This window comes from Anabrus simplex, chromosome 3 (assembly GCF_040414725.1).
Source record: "Anabrus simplex isolate iqAnaSimp1 chromosome 3, ASM4041472v1, whole genome shotgun sequence".
In the NCBI taxonomy this organism is placed as follows: Eukaryota; Metazoa; Arthropoda; class Insecta; order Orthoptera; family Tettigoniidae; genus Anabrus; species Anabrus simplex.
Window position 1 is genome coordinate 508,578,702 of NC_090267.1, and position 12,553 is coordinate 508,591,254.

Sequence of the window (12,553 nt, forward strand, 5' to 3'; positions counted from 1 at the left end):
GTTGCCCTTCACTGCAACCCTTTTCTGCTCGGGAAGTGCTGTCCTCAGTACATGCGAGCCCCCATAGTCTATAAAAGGAGAGCTCGCCCCGAGAGGGTCGTCAGTTGGTTGCCGGACGGGTGGGATGGGGCATCACCTTCTTCCCAACTGCATACTACCGTGAGATCAAGAAGGGCCAGAAGAACAAGACGACCTCGACGACCTCCGCCAGCTCAACATTCCCAGCCATACCTTATCGGACACGATCGCAGTCAGATCTTCGTCTACCAGCTTCCAACATGGCTGAATCTGAAACAGAACACGAGACCGGCAACCCGGCACCACCTCCTCACGTCGACTGGCAGGCACTCCTGCGGACGGTACAGCGCCTAGAACAACACATTCTTCAACCTCGGCAACCCGGGGACCGTCCAAACCAGAATGAACAAGAAGATGATGAGGAGGACTACGACGCTCCACCAGAATCGCTACCGGACCGTCGGGCCCCCAGCCCGACACGATGGCGCACACTGGTTCCTACTGAATACTCTAAGGCGCTCGCAGTGCCCGATGACGATCGGGTCTTTCGTCTGGCTGAAGCCCTTCGCCAGCGGGTCCCGGCCGACCCTCAAGGCCGTGACCAGCATGAGGGTCATGTTCTCTCATGGGCCCTCTCGGCTTGGCCGTACTTGGATAATGGTCAACGCCAGTTCTTTTACACCCGGGCATCACTCATCTACATCGCCATAACCAGAGGATGGTCACACGCCTTGCAAATCGACAGCGCCGTTGGGGATGAAGTGATCCAACTACCAGCGGGTTTCCAGTTCCAGACACCCACCAGGGCACCCCCGGTCCGCCGCGGCACGTCTCATCGCGGCAGGGGCCGCGGCTCTCGGGGGGCCCCGAGTGGAGCCTCAGGAGGGGCGACCTAGCCAGTCTTCAGAGACCATGCCTGCCCGTCTCATCGAGGACCGGCCCTCATACTGTGGACTGTTCTGTGCGGCTGTGACATTCATTTCTCTGTTCATTGTGATTTTGTTTATATTCAGCCTGTGCTTTCCTTAGATGTGATCTGTGGTTCTTTTTTATTGGTAGTAGGGGGAGTAGGGAGGCCAGGATGTGGGCCTAGCTTACCGCGCATCCTGTTTGCTCGCTCTCGCTGCGGCTGCCGCCGGTGCTTCCTTTATACGCAGCGCCCGGAATCCTATACAAGGACCCGGGCGCGGGAGCCGGCGAGCAGTCGACAGCGGGCGGGGGAAAGGCCTTCTTCTTAGATATGGAATCCAATGGGAATGGGAAGCGTTTGCTGGACTTCTGTGCTAGTATGGGTTTAGCAGTTACGAATACATTCTTCAACCATAAGGCTATTCAACGCTACACAGGGGAGGCTAGGGGTACCAGATCCATAATAGACTATATCTTAACCGACTTCGAAATCAGGAAATCTGTTAGAAATGTACGAGTTTTCCGGGGATGTTTCGATGATACAGACCACTATCTGATCTGTAGTGAACTAAGTATCTCTAGGCCTAGGGAAGAGAAAGTGAAATCTGTCTGCAAACGAATAAGGGTAGAAAATCTCCAGGACGAGGAAATTAGACAGAAGTACATGGATATGATTAGTGAGAAATATCGAGCAGTGGACAGTAAGCAGGATCAGGATATAGAAAGTGAATGGGTGGCATACAAGGATGCTGTAGTAGTAACAGCAAGGGAATGCCTAGGAACAACTGTGCGTAAAGATAAGAAAAAGCGAACATCCTGGAGGAATGATGAAGTGAGAGCAGCTTGTAAATGTAAAAAGAAGGCTTATCAGAAATGGCTCCAAACAAGGGCCGAGGCAGACAGGGATTGGTACGTAGATGAAAGAAACAGAGCGAAACAAATAGTTGTTGAATCCAAAAAAAAGTCATGGGAAGATTTTGGTAATAACCTGGAAAGGCTAGGTCAAGCAGCAGGGAAACCATTCTGGACAGTAATAAAGAATCTTAGGAAGGGAGAGAAAAAGGAAATGAACAGTGTTTTGAGTAATTCAGGTGAACTCATAATAGATCCCAGGGAATCACTGGAGAGGTGGAGGGAATATTTTGAACATATTCTCAATGTAAAAGGAAATCATCCTGGTGGTGTTATGAACAGCCAAGCTCATGGGGAGGAGGAAAATGATTTTGGTGAAATTATGCTTGAGGAAGTGGAAAGGATAGTAAATAAACTCAATTGTCATAAGACAGCAGGAATAGATGAAATTAGACCTGAAATGGTGAAGTATAGTGGAAGGGCAGGGATGAAATGGCTTCATAGAGTAGTAAAATTAGCATGGAGTGTTGGTAAGGTACCTTCAGATTGGACAAAAGCAGTAATTGCACCTATCTATAAGCAAGGGAACAGGAAGGATTGCAACAAATATCGAGGTATCTCACTGATTAGTATACGAGGCAAAGTTTACACTGGCATCTTGGAAGGGAGGGTGCGATCAGTCGTTGAGAGGAAGTTGGATGCAAACCAGTGTGGTTTCAGACCACAGAGAGGCTGTAAGGATCAGATTTTCAGTATGTGCCAGGTAAGTGAAAAATGCTACGAGAGGAATAGGCATTTGTGTTTATGTTACGTAGATCTAGAGAAAGCATATGACAGGGTACCGAGGGAAAAGATGTTCGCCATACTGAGGGACTATGGAATTAAAGGTAGATTATTAAAATCAATCAAAGGCATTTATGTTGACAACTGGGCTTCAGTGAGAATTGATGGTAGAATGAGTTCTTGGTTCAGGGTACTTACAGGGGTTAGACAAGGCTGCAATCTTTCACCTTTGTTGTTCGTAGTTCACATGGATCATCTGCTGAAAGGTATAAAATGGCATTGAGGGATTCAGTTAGGTGGAAATGTAGTTAGCAGTTTGGCTTATGCTGACGACTTGGTCTTAATGGCAGACCGTGCCGAAAGCCTGGAGTCTAATATCTTGGAGCTTGAAAATAGGTGCAATGAATATGGTATGGAAATTAGCCTCTCGAAGACTAAACTGATGTCAGTAGGTAAGAAATTCAACAGAACTGAATGTCAGATTGGTGACACAAAGGTAGATCAGGTCGATAATTTCAAGTATTTAGGTTGTGTGTTCTCCCAGGATGGTAATATAGTAAGTGAGATTGAATCAAGGTGTAGTAAAGCTAATGCAGTTGCGATCAGCAGTATTCTGTAAGAAGGAAGTTAGCTCCCAGACGAAACCATCTATACATCGGTCTGTTTTCAGACCAACTTTGCTTTACGGGAGCGAAAGCTGGGTGGACTCAGGATATCTTATTAAGTTAGAAGTAACAGACATGAAAGTAGCGAGAATGATTGCTTGTACAAACAGGTGGGAACAATGGCAGGAGGGTACTCGGAACGAGGAGGTAAAGGCTAATTTAGGACTGAACTCGATGGATGAAGCTGTATGCATAAACCGGCTTCGGTGGTGGGGTCATGTGAGGCGAATGGAGGAGGATAGGTTACCTAGGAGAATAATGGACTCTGTTATGGGGGTAAGTAGAGGTAGACCAAGACGACGATGGTTAGACTCGGTTTCTAATGATTTAAAGATAAGAGGTATAGAAGTAAATGAGGCCACAACACTAGTTGCAAATAGAGCATTGTGGCGACGTTTAGTAAATTCACAGAGGCTTGTAGACTGAACGCTGAAAGGCATAACAGTCTATAATGATAATGTATGTATGTATGTACGAATAATAATAATAATAATAATAATAATAATAATAATAATAATAATAATAATATAGTATGGCTATTGAAGGCTGGGTAGGTCATGTTACGACAATACAGACACCCAGTCCCCGACACAATGGAATTCTGCACCGGGCAAGAGCTTTAATTGTTCGTGCTGGTTAAGTAACAAAACAAAAGGCCAAAGGTGCCTTTGTTTTTTCTTTTTCGTCGCACCGACAAAGATAGTTCTTATGACTACGACAGGATTGGAAAGGGCTACGATTGGGAAGGAGGCGACCGTGGCCTTAATTAGTTAATTATTTGCTTGGTGTGAAAATGGGAAACCACGGGAATTGATGCTCAAGCCTGCCGACAGTGGGGTTCGAATCGCCTATCTCCCAAACCACACGGCCAACTCACTCGGCAGACTGAAGTGTTGAAAGACAGGTGTCGAACTATATAGTGGATGCTTGAATTCCTCTCAGACATACTTTTCGAACAGTTCAGATCTTACCGTTTGACTTTTACCTCTTTAGACCACTGAAGAATTTCGTAGGAGGTGAACGCTGTATTATTATGTTATTAACAATGTCATCGCAGTTGGGAAATACCCCGGTGGCAATGGTCACTTAGAGTAGTGCGTTAATAAAGTGAAAACATAACTACCCAACAACAACAACAACAACAAGAGTACAACAAGCAACTCCATGGAAGTAAAATTTTGCAATAAATAGTGATAGTTTAACATTGTAAATGCAGCGTCGTCATATACAAATCCACACACAAGCTACGTATTTCAATATTTTACAGGATGTTTTATTTGAAGGTACGAAATAGGTCGTGCACAGGAGACTATACACGCAGGGAATGGAGTTCTATGAGCGAGAGCTGTTCAGCTTGTGTCAGCAGACGTGATTCATATTTTGAAATATACAAAAATCTGTGTTTTTTGAGCACATTTTGTTTCGTTGTACCTACTCATTACTTTTCGATCCGCCCTCGTACTTGCACTCCCTTCTAGGGTATTATCGCAATGACGCAATATCAACAGTTTTCTCCTCACCGTCTTTTGCCTTCCTTCCCTTCGACAAGGATATAACTTGACATTTCTCTTTATTATGTCCTCGAACTTCAATCTGCGCTGCCCTTTCTCCACGTACTGTGGCGACCCCACCAATGAACATCTTATCTCTTGTAAGAGTTCTGCCTGTAATAAGGTCGTTATTGTTGATATTCCCCCCAGAACATCTCCCCCTTGTTGCAACAGTTCTATTTATCAGAAAGGGAAGTTGTAAGAATTCAGCGCTAACTCAAAACTCCTTCCAGTCCAGTGATGCAATTCATATGGTATTATGACGTTTCTCGTTTACGGCAAGTATTATTCAGTAAAATTTGATACTTCTATGCATCTTAAATAGGATATCTTTATGGTTTAACCTACAATGCTCGGCTTTTTCGTTTGCCTTTAACGCTTAACATGGGTCAATTTGACCCAAGCTATAAAATGTTGGTGTGATGATTTTATTGTTGACAATATCATTTTTAAATTAAAGAACTACTATTTAGGAGCAGCAATATTTATTGGAGATCCAGCAATGAGTACCTTCTTCATAAATTACAAGATTACTAGTAGATTAGAAATCATATCAAAAAGTTAGCAAATACGGAATATACATACATGAATTCCAGATAGAGATAAAGAAGAAAATTTCTGTGAAGAGAGATTTACTCATGTCTTTTTCAATTTCTGTATATTTCTTTATCGTTCGTGATAGACCTACACACATATTTATATTCCTTTATTATGCTTCCCATTTCCTCGCAATCAGGATGACTGGATGCTTTGTGTCTTGGAAGTGCGAGATCATTCAAGCTTACATTTCCTCCATCAGATCCTCCCTCCATAATATTTTGTAATTCCTCCAGGATTTCAACTTCTCGCAAACGTTTACGAGACAACAAGCAGACAATGACCACATCTTGCCTTGTTGCTTTTCTTGCATCTACTCGTAATGTCAATGTTGACTGAGTAAATGCGGTCACACGAATTATTTCGCAATCAGAGGTGCCAAGAGTAAAACTTAAATCACCTTCAAAGTTGTGGGTTTAAGTGAGACACGTTGGCGTTGAAGGCAATTTTTGTTTTGTTTTCGAAAAGTTTAATATTTACAAACTCGTCGATCAAATTCAAAAGTTAAAAATAAACTCTTCAACTTCAGGTCGGTCAAATTGACCAAGCTGGCCGTTCCACTGTTGAGTAAGTTTATGGAATTATTTCTTTCGTTTTTAAATTCTTCCTACAGCATTTCCAGGCTGCCAGAAAGAAAATCAGTACCTTAAAAATTGTGGTTAGGCACGAACCTATCCTTTATTAAAAGCGTATAATCAAGGAAAGAAAGAAGATACGACATTTTTTAACCTCCAGATGCGTAGTTCCTAAAAATGTACATTAAAACATGTATGTGTATCTAGAGTAGATACAGTTTCCCGCGTGGTCCTCCAACAACGTGTCTTAATAAAGCACAAGCTTCGACGGACAGTTCATGTAATTCCCATGCCTGAGTCACGTCACCCCTCCCCCACAAAAAAGGAATCATGTACTGTCAGTTGAAGATCGGACAGAGAAAACAGGTTGGGCAACAAAAACGCTATAAAGACGTTCTGAAGGCGAATCTAAAGAAATGTCAAACTGACCCTGAAAATTGGGAGGTTGTGGCATCCACTCGTTCAGAATGGGGAGCAAACTTCTGTCCGACAAGCGTAATGCTAGGAAAGAGCGCACGATTAGCAGAAGAACCAGTGGCTAACCAAGGCACCATGTGGAACAGTCTGTGCTTCTAAAATTGGATTATGCGGCCATCAAAGAATTCATGTGATTTCAAATTTATTTTTGGAATACAATCACAGTTGTTGAAAAGTGAAGCCTATTAATAAATAACAATCCCCAACAGGTGCCTCCGTGGTATAGTGGTTGCTGTGATTAGCTGCCACCTGCGGAAGCCAGTGTTCGATTCCCGCCTCTGCCACGAGATTTGGAAAGTGGTACGAGGGCTGAAATGGGGTCCACTCAGCCTCGGGAGGACAAATGAGTAGAGGGGTGTTCGATTCCCACCTCTTCCATTATCGAAGTGGTTTTCCCTCGTTTCCCACTTCTCCCCCAGGAAAATGACGGGATGGTACCTAACTTAAGGCCATGGCCGTTTCCTTCTCTCTTCCTTGTCTGTCCCTTCTAATCTTCCCACCTCCCCACAGGCCCGTGTTCATCATAGCAGGTGAGGCTGCCTGAGCGATGTACTGGTCCTCCTCCCCGGTTGTATCTCCCAACCCAATATCTCACGCTCGAGAACGCTGCCCTTGAGGTGGGTATTCTCGCTGAGTCCGAGGGAGAAACCATCCTTGGAGAGTAAACGGATTAAGAAAGAAGGAAAGTACGCATGATCCCTTGTGGTAATACAATGTAACAAACACTTGAAAATACATCACTTACAGAAATTGAGTTACATTTGTTTTTGTTATGTTTGATAACTGTTTTACATACTGTGAAATATTGGTATCGATTATTTAACTTTGCACATCTTTTCTAAGTACGAAATCAATAAATCAGTGCAGTATGATAAACAATCATTATCCTCTGGAGCGAGCTGTACTCCCTGGCACGTACTCTTCCCCACCCTACTGCAGGTGGTGATCTATAGTTGTTTTCCTCATTGTTGGGTTCGATTTAGTGTCGCTAACCATGCACTTTACTTGCCGAAAGGACCGCTTACAGTTGTTGTTGGCACTATGTAGTCACGATTTTCGTCTGACTTGCGAGATGTACCGCCGTATTGTGAAAATCACTTGTGTTACATTTGCGGCTATAATTAAAGCACGTTTCCTTTTCCTGTGGGACTATAAGTTTGTTTGGGTCATGTTCCAATAACGTAGTTGATGTTAAATGACGAACGAGCATTTTAGAGAGAGAGAAATGCACTTATTTCTGCTCTCACCAGAATGAGGCCGCCAGAAAACACAAAGCTTACACGAAAAGGGTCGTGTAAAATATGTCTTATAAAATATTGGTATAACATATTATAGCCTACCTATTACTTAGTAAAAATCGTATGTCAATGTTTTTGAAACGCGCGAGGAATTCCTTATGGAGAAAAATATAGCTAAGAGTTTAGGATGTCTTCCCGATTCAATCCAGACTGCGCAAGATCCTTTATCACCTCCCTGAACCAAGCTTTAGGTCTACTGTCAAGTGTTTTGAAAGTCTGTTTTGTAAGCCTCTTCTCGTCCAGGGATATTAATTCATTATTATTATCTTTTGTACTAGATAAGTTGTTATTCCTGGCATCATATTTATAATTTACATTCACATGCGAGCATTCAGCTGCCACATTTCGTAGTCGAAACCCAACGCCCTCTGCGTTTTATGGTAAAGCGTTCCTCATTGCCTGACTTTATGATCGAACCCAGTGCGCTGTGGGAATTGAACATAACATCCAAACTGAATATTTATGGTCGTAAACAAACTACTTGTTCAATAACTCCCCCCTTCATTGCGTTACAGATCAAAGACCCAATTCCGGTTATCGTGGTTACAAATTTCCAACGAAGTGGTTTTCGAGCAAACGGTTTGCTCGAGCACTTTATTTCTGCTGCTCCAATAGCAATGTACGTCATAACGAGAATGCTGACACAGAGGCAACTGTTTGTGATCGCTGCCCGCAGTTATCAATCTAATAGCGGATACTGGGCAATGAATAAAGTTAGCTAAATATGATACTAATTGTGATGATGTAATAGTTGTTTATTGCACTTCTGGTCTAGTGGTTACAGTAAGAGTCTACATACCCTCGAGGGTAAAGTGTGCCCGTGAAGTCATGATGGGGTTTCAGACATGGATAATAACTACACTAAAGAAAAACATAGACTCAGCCCGAGGCCTGCAGATTACGAGGTGTCGTGTCGTCAGCACGACGAATCTTCTCGGCCGGTTATTCTTGGCTTTATAGACCGGGGCCACTATCTCACCGTCAGATAGGTCCTCAATTGTAATCACATAGGCTGAGTGGATTTCGAACCAGTCCTCAGATCTGGGTAAAAATCCTTTGCCTGGTAGGGGATCGAACCTGGTGATTGTGCGTAAGAGACAGGCACGTTACCCCTAAAACACGAGGCGGGCACAAAAACAAAGCTGGATACTTAAAGGATAATCGTGTAATGAGATCCGTACTCTACTAGTAGCTGCCTCTATGGAACAGTGGTAGAGTGTTGGCCTGTGGATCCCAAGGTAGCGGCTTCAAACCGGGCAGAGGTAGTCGGAATTTTAAAGGGCGGAAAAAGTCCATTCGACACTCCATGTCGTACGCTGTCGGCATGTAGCAGATCTGATGTGACACATTTGTTTACCAGACAAAATTAATTAAAATCTCAGCCATCGTCGAAGTGGTTTCCCGTGGTTTCCCACTTCTCCTTCAGGCAAATGCCGGGATGATACCTAACGTCAGGCCAGGGCCACTTCCTTCCCCCTTTCGTATCTATCCCTTCCAATCTTCCCATCCCCCCGCAAGGCCCCTGTTCAGCATAGTAGGTGAGACCTCCTGGGCGAGGTACTGGCCCCCCTCCCCAGTTGTAACCCACGATCCCAAGTCATCCCAAGTCACACGCTCCAGGACACTGCTTTTGAGGCGGTGGAGAGGGGATCCCTTGCTGAGTGGAGGGAAAACCAGCCCTGGAGGTTGAACAGCTTAAGAAAGAAAGAAAGAAAGAAAGAAAGAAAGATTAATGTAAGTGTACATTAGTTATACTCAGTAATGGAAAAGTACGAAACATACGTTTGTTGTTAAGTGGCGACTCCTCGTAGTTAGAAGTGCCTGGGTCCTTGTATCACACATGAAGGAGGGAAATTCTTGACCACGTGCTAACTTCAATCGATGTTCAACTCACTATCAAGTAGGAGAGGTAGTAAATGGAAGCTTACGTTCTTATAGCAACGAATAGATGACGCTAATGCCATATAGAATCCCCACCACAAAATTATAGTCGTGTAAAAATGAACGCCTGATCAGAATGGAATCATTGCTATTCAGTCATAGTGGGCGATGTGCCAACCTAAACTCGAAATTCGATAACAAGATCAGTAATCAGTCTATTCAGTCGTTCAGTTACTCACTGGGTGATCAAAATGCGAGTTGCTGGTTTGTTTCTACTTCACGTGCGTCCGTTACGCGTATTGCGTGCAGTGATGGCGCGAAGAAGGCCGCGCGATAAAGATGTATAGAGCGAGTCCTGCTTGAAACCGTCCCCGCACACCCGTAAAATTACCATCAAACTCTATAATCAGATTCAAAAACAGAAAAATCGCACCCATGCATGTTTTCCGGTATCTTTTTTATTTAATGATTTCATTCCCCTCCCTGAGGTGAGGGGCGGGCCACCTGGAGGGTAACGCGCTCTCTTCGGTATCCGCAAAAGCATAGAATCATGGATATGTTTTGCGTTTACAATACGAGCGTTCGAGTACAGATTGTTTGGGTGTTCCCCATTGAGTAGCCTCTTACGACTGCACCACGGGGGATGAATCAGAAGATAAATGAGTGTATCCACGGCTCATGAATGGTGAGAAAATGGAAGGTGTTTTAAATGTTGACAACAGTTCGGCCCCATACTATGAAGAACGTAAAATTAAGCTATTTCCCCAATTGTTCGGAAAGCTGCAGACCTAAAGGGTCTCGAAAAGTTTAACATTGTATAGCCCTAACAAAATTAAAAAAACAAATTTCGAAAGTCACTTCCGGATTAAATGGAGCTCCGGAAAACTTGTTTCTTTACACGTTTCCATTATTTATTCAAATCCGAATCAAATTAACTTATTTACGTATTTATGTCTTCGTTGGTTCAATACCCTCAAGCATGTTTTGAATGTTCAAAAATGTCCTCACCGAATGCAGCTATAAGGGCTTAAGTGAAGCAATGCATTGACTCACATTAGCGCTCGTATTGGTGCTTAAGTAAAATAGTGCACTGACTCGCATTAGCGCTCGTAGCGGTGCTTAAGTGAAGCAATGCATTGACTCACATTAGCGCTCGTATTGGTGCTTAAGTGAAATAATGCACTGACTCGCATTAGCGCTCGTAGCGGTGCTTAAGTGAAGCAATGCATTGACTCACATTAGCGCTCGTAGTGGTGCTTAAGTGAAATAATGCACTGACTCGCATTAGCGCTCGTAGCGGTGCTTAAGTGAAGCAATGCACTGACTCACATTAGCGCTCGTATCGGTGCTTATGTAAACAATGCATTGACATTAGCCCTCATAGTGGTGCTTAAGAGAAACAATGGATTGACTCACATTAGCGCTCGTAGCGGTGCTTAAGTGAAACAATCCACTGACTCGCATTAGCCCTCATAGTGGTGCTTAAGAGAAACAATGGATTGACTCACATTAGCGCTCGTAGCGGTGCTTAAGTGAAACCATGCATTGACTCACATTAGCGCTCGTAGCGGTGCTTAAGTGAAACAATGCATTGGCTCGCATTAGCGCTCATAGTGGTGCTTAAGAGAAACAATGCATTGACTCACATTAGCGCTCATAGTGGTGCTTAAGAGAAACAATGCATTGACTCACATTAGCGCTCGTAGTGATAGAAAAAGGCAAACTGCTAATTTAATCGATTGGATAACACTGATTAAGAAAAGGGTTGTAAATTTTTGGAATAAATAAGGAATATATTCTCATACTTTATTACATTTATTTACCTAAAATTCGTAGCTCATATCGCTAGGATGTTTTCAACATTGAGTTGCTTGTTTGTGGAATTTTTCTGTAACATCTGAAGCCGTCTCTTTTCAGTTTCCACTCAGTTATTTTATAACTGATAAGTTTCTCGGTGTTCCGAAATTAATTTTGAGTAATAAATTGATAAACTGTCTGAACGACATGTTTCGTTCTTGAAAGAAGGCTCTATCAAATCGCACTGAAAAGGAATGAGGGATCCACTCGCCAAGTCACTTGAAGAGCGACCAAGGAGTAGTCAAGGACTTAAGAACATCTCGAAGGAGTGCAAAGAAAGTGAGAGGCAGAAGATATAGTGGTCTACAACGAATTAAATATAATAAAATTGAGGAACTGTAGGTGAAATCTTGTGAGCATAAGTTGTGAAAGGAAATTCAAGCTTCTGGATGCAGGTGGACTAGATTTAAAATAATACACAGTCTTATTCTCGTGGTTCAAATGAGAACATGTGGATACTTACTGACAGCCTCGATGACGTCGGCGAGCAGTACGCCGTCCGCCACGTCAGCCTGCAGGTCTTGGACATGGCGTCGACAGCGAGCCTTGTCCAGATAGTGATTGGCCCAGTCAGCGTACACCTGTGAACAAAGCAATACCATCATTATCGCGGCTAGCGTTCAAACTACATTTTTAAATGGGACTTCATCCATAGTGTAGTTAACATTTTTCGAGTACTTCAGCCTTAAACAACGTTTTATTTCCAACAACAAAATATCGACAGTAGCGTTTGTCACAAGCACCTGCCGTTTCGTCCTGTGAGATCTATGCTCTCTCGTGTGGTACGGTGTTTGTTGTGATGTTCAAAGCGTTTTGATAGCGAGGACTTCCACAATAATATCTTGGAATGGATCTGGGCTCCAGTAATGGTACATCACTAGGGAAAACAATTTCAGGCACAAGTTAAGGCATTTAAGCAAGGGATAAATGTATTCTAGCCCGCACAACGGTCTTGCAGTAAGATGTATATAAATATTAGCGATCTAAACTCCCGATATAGCTGTAGATGATATTTTACGTCTCTGTTCTCACGTGTTCGTGCCTAAAAGTCATTTCTTTATAGGCTACATCAGTAATAAAGGACTAGGACA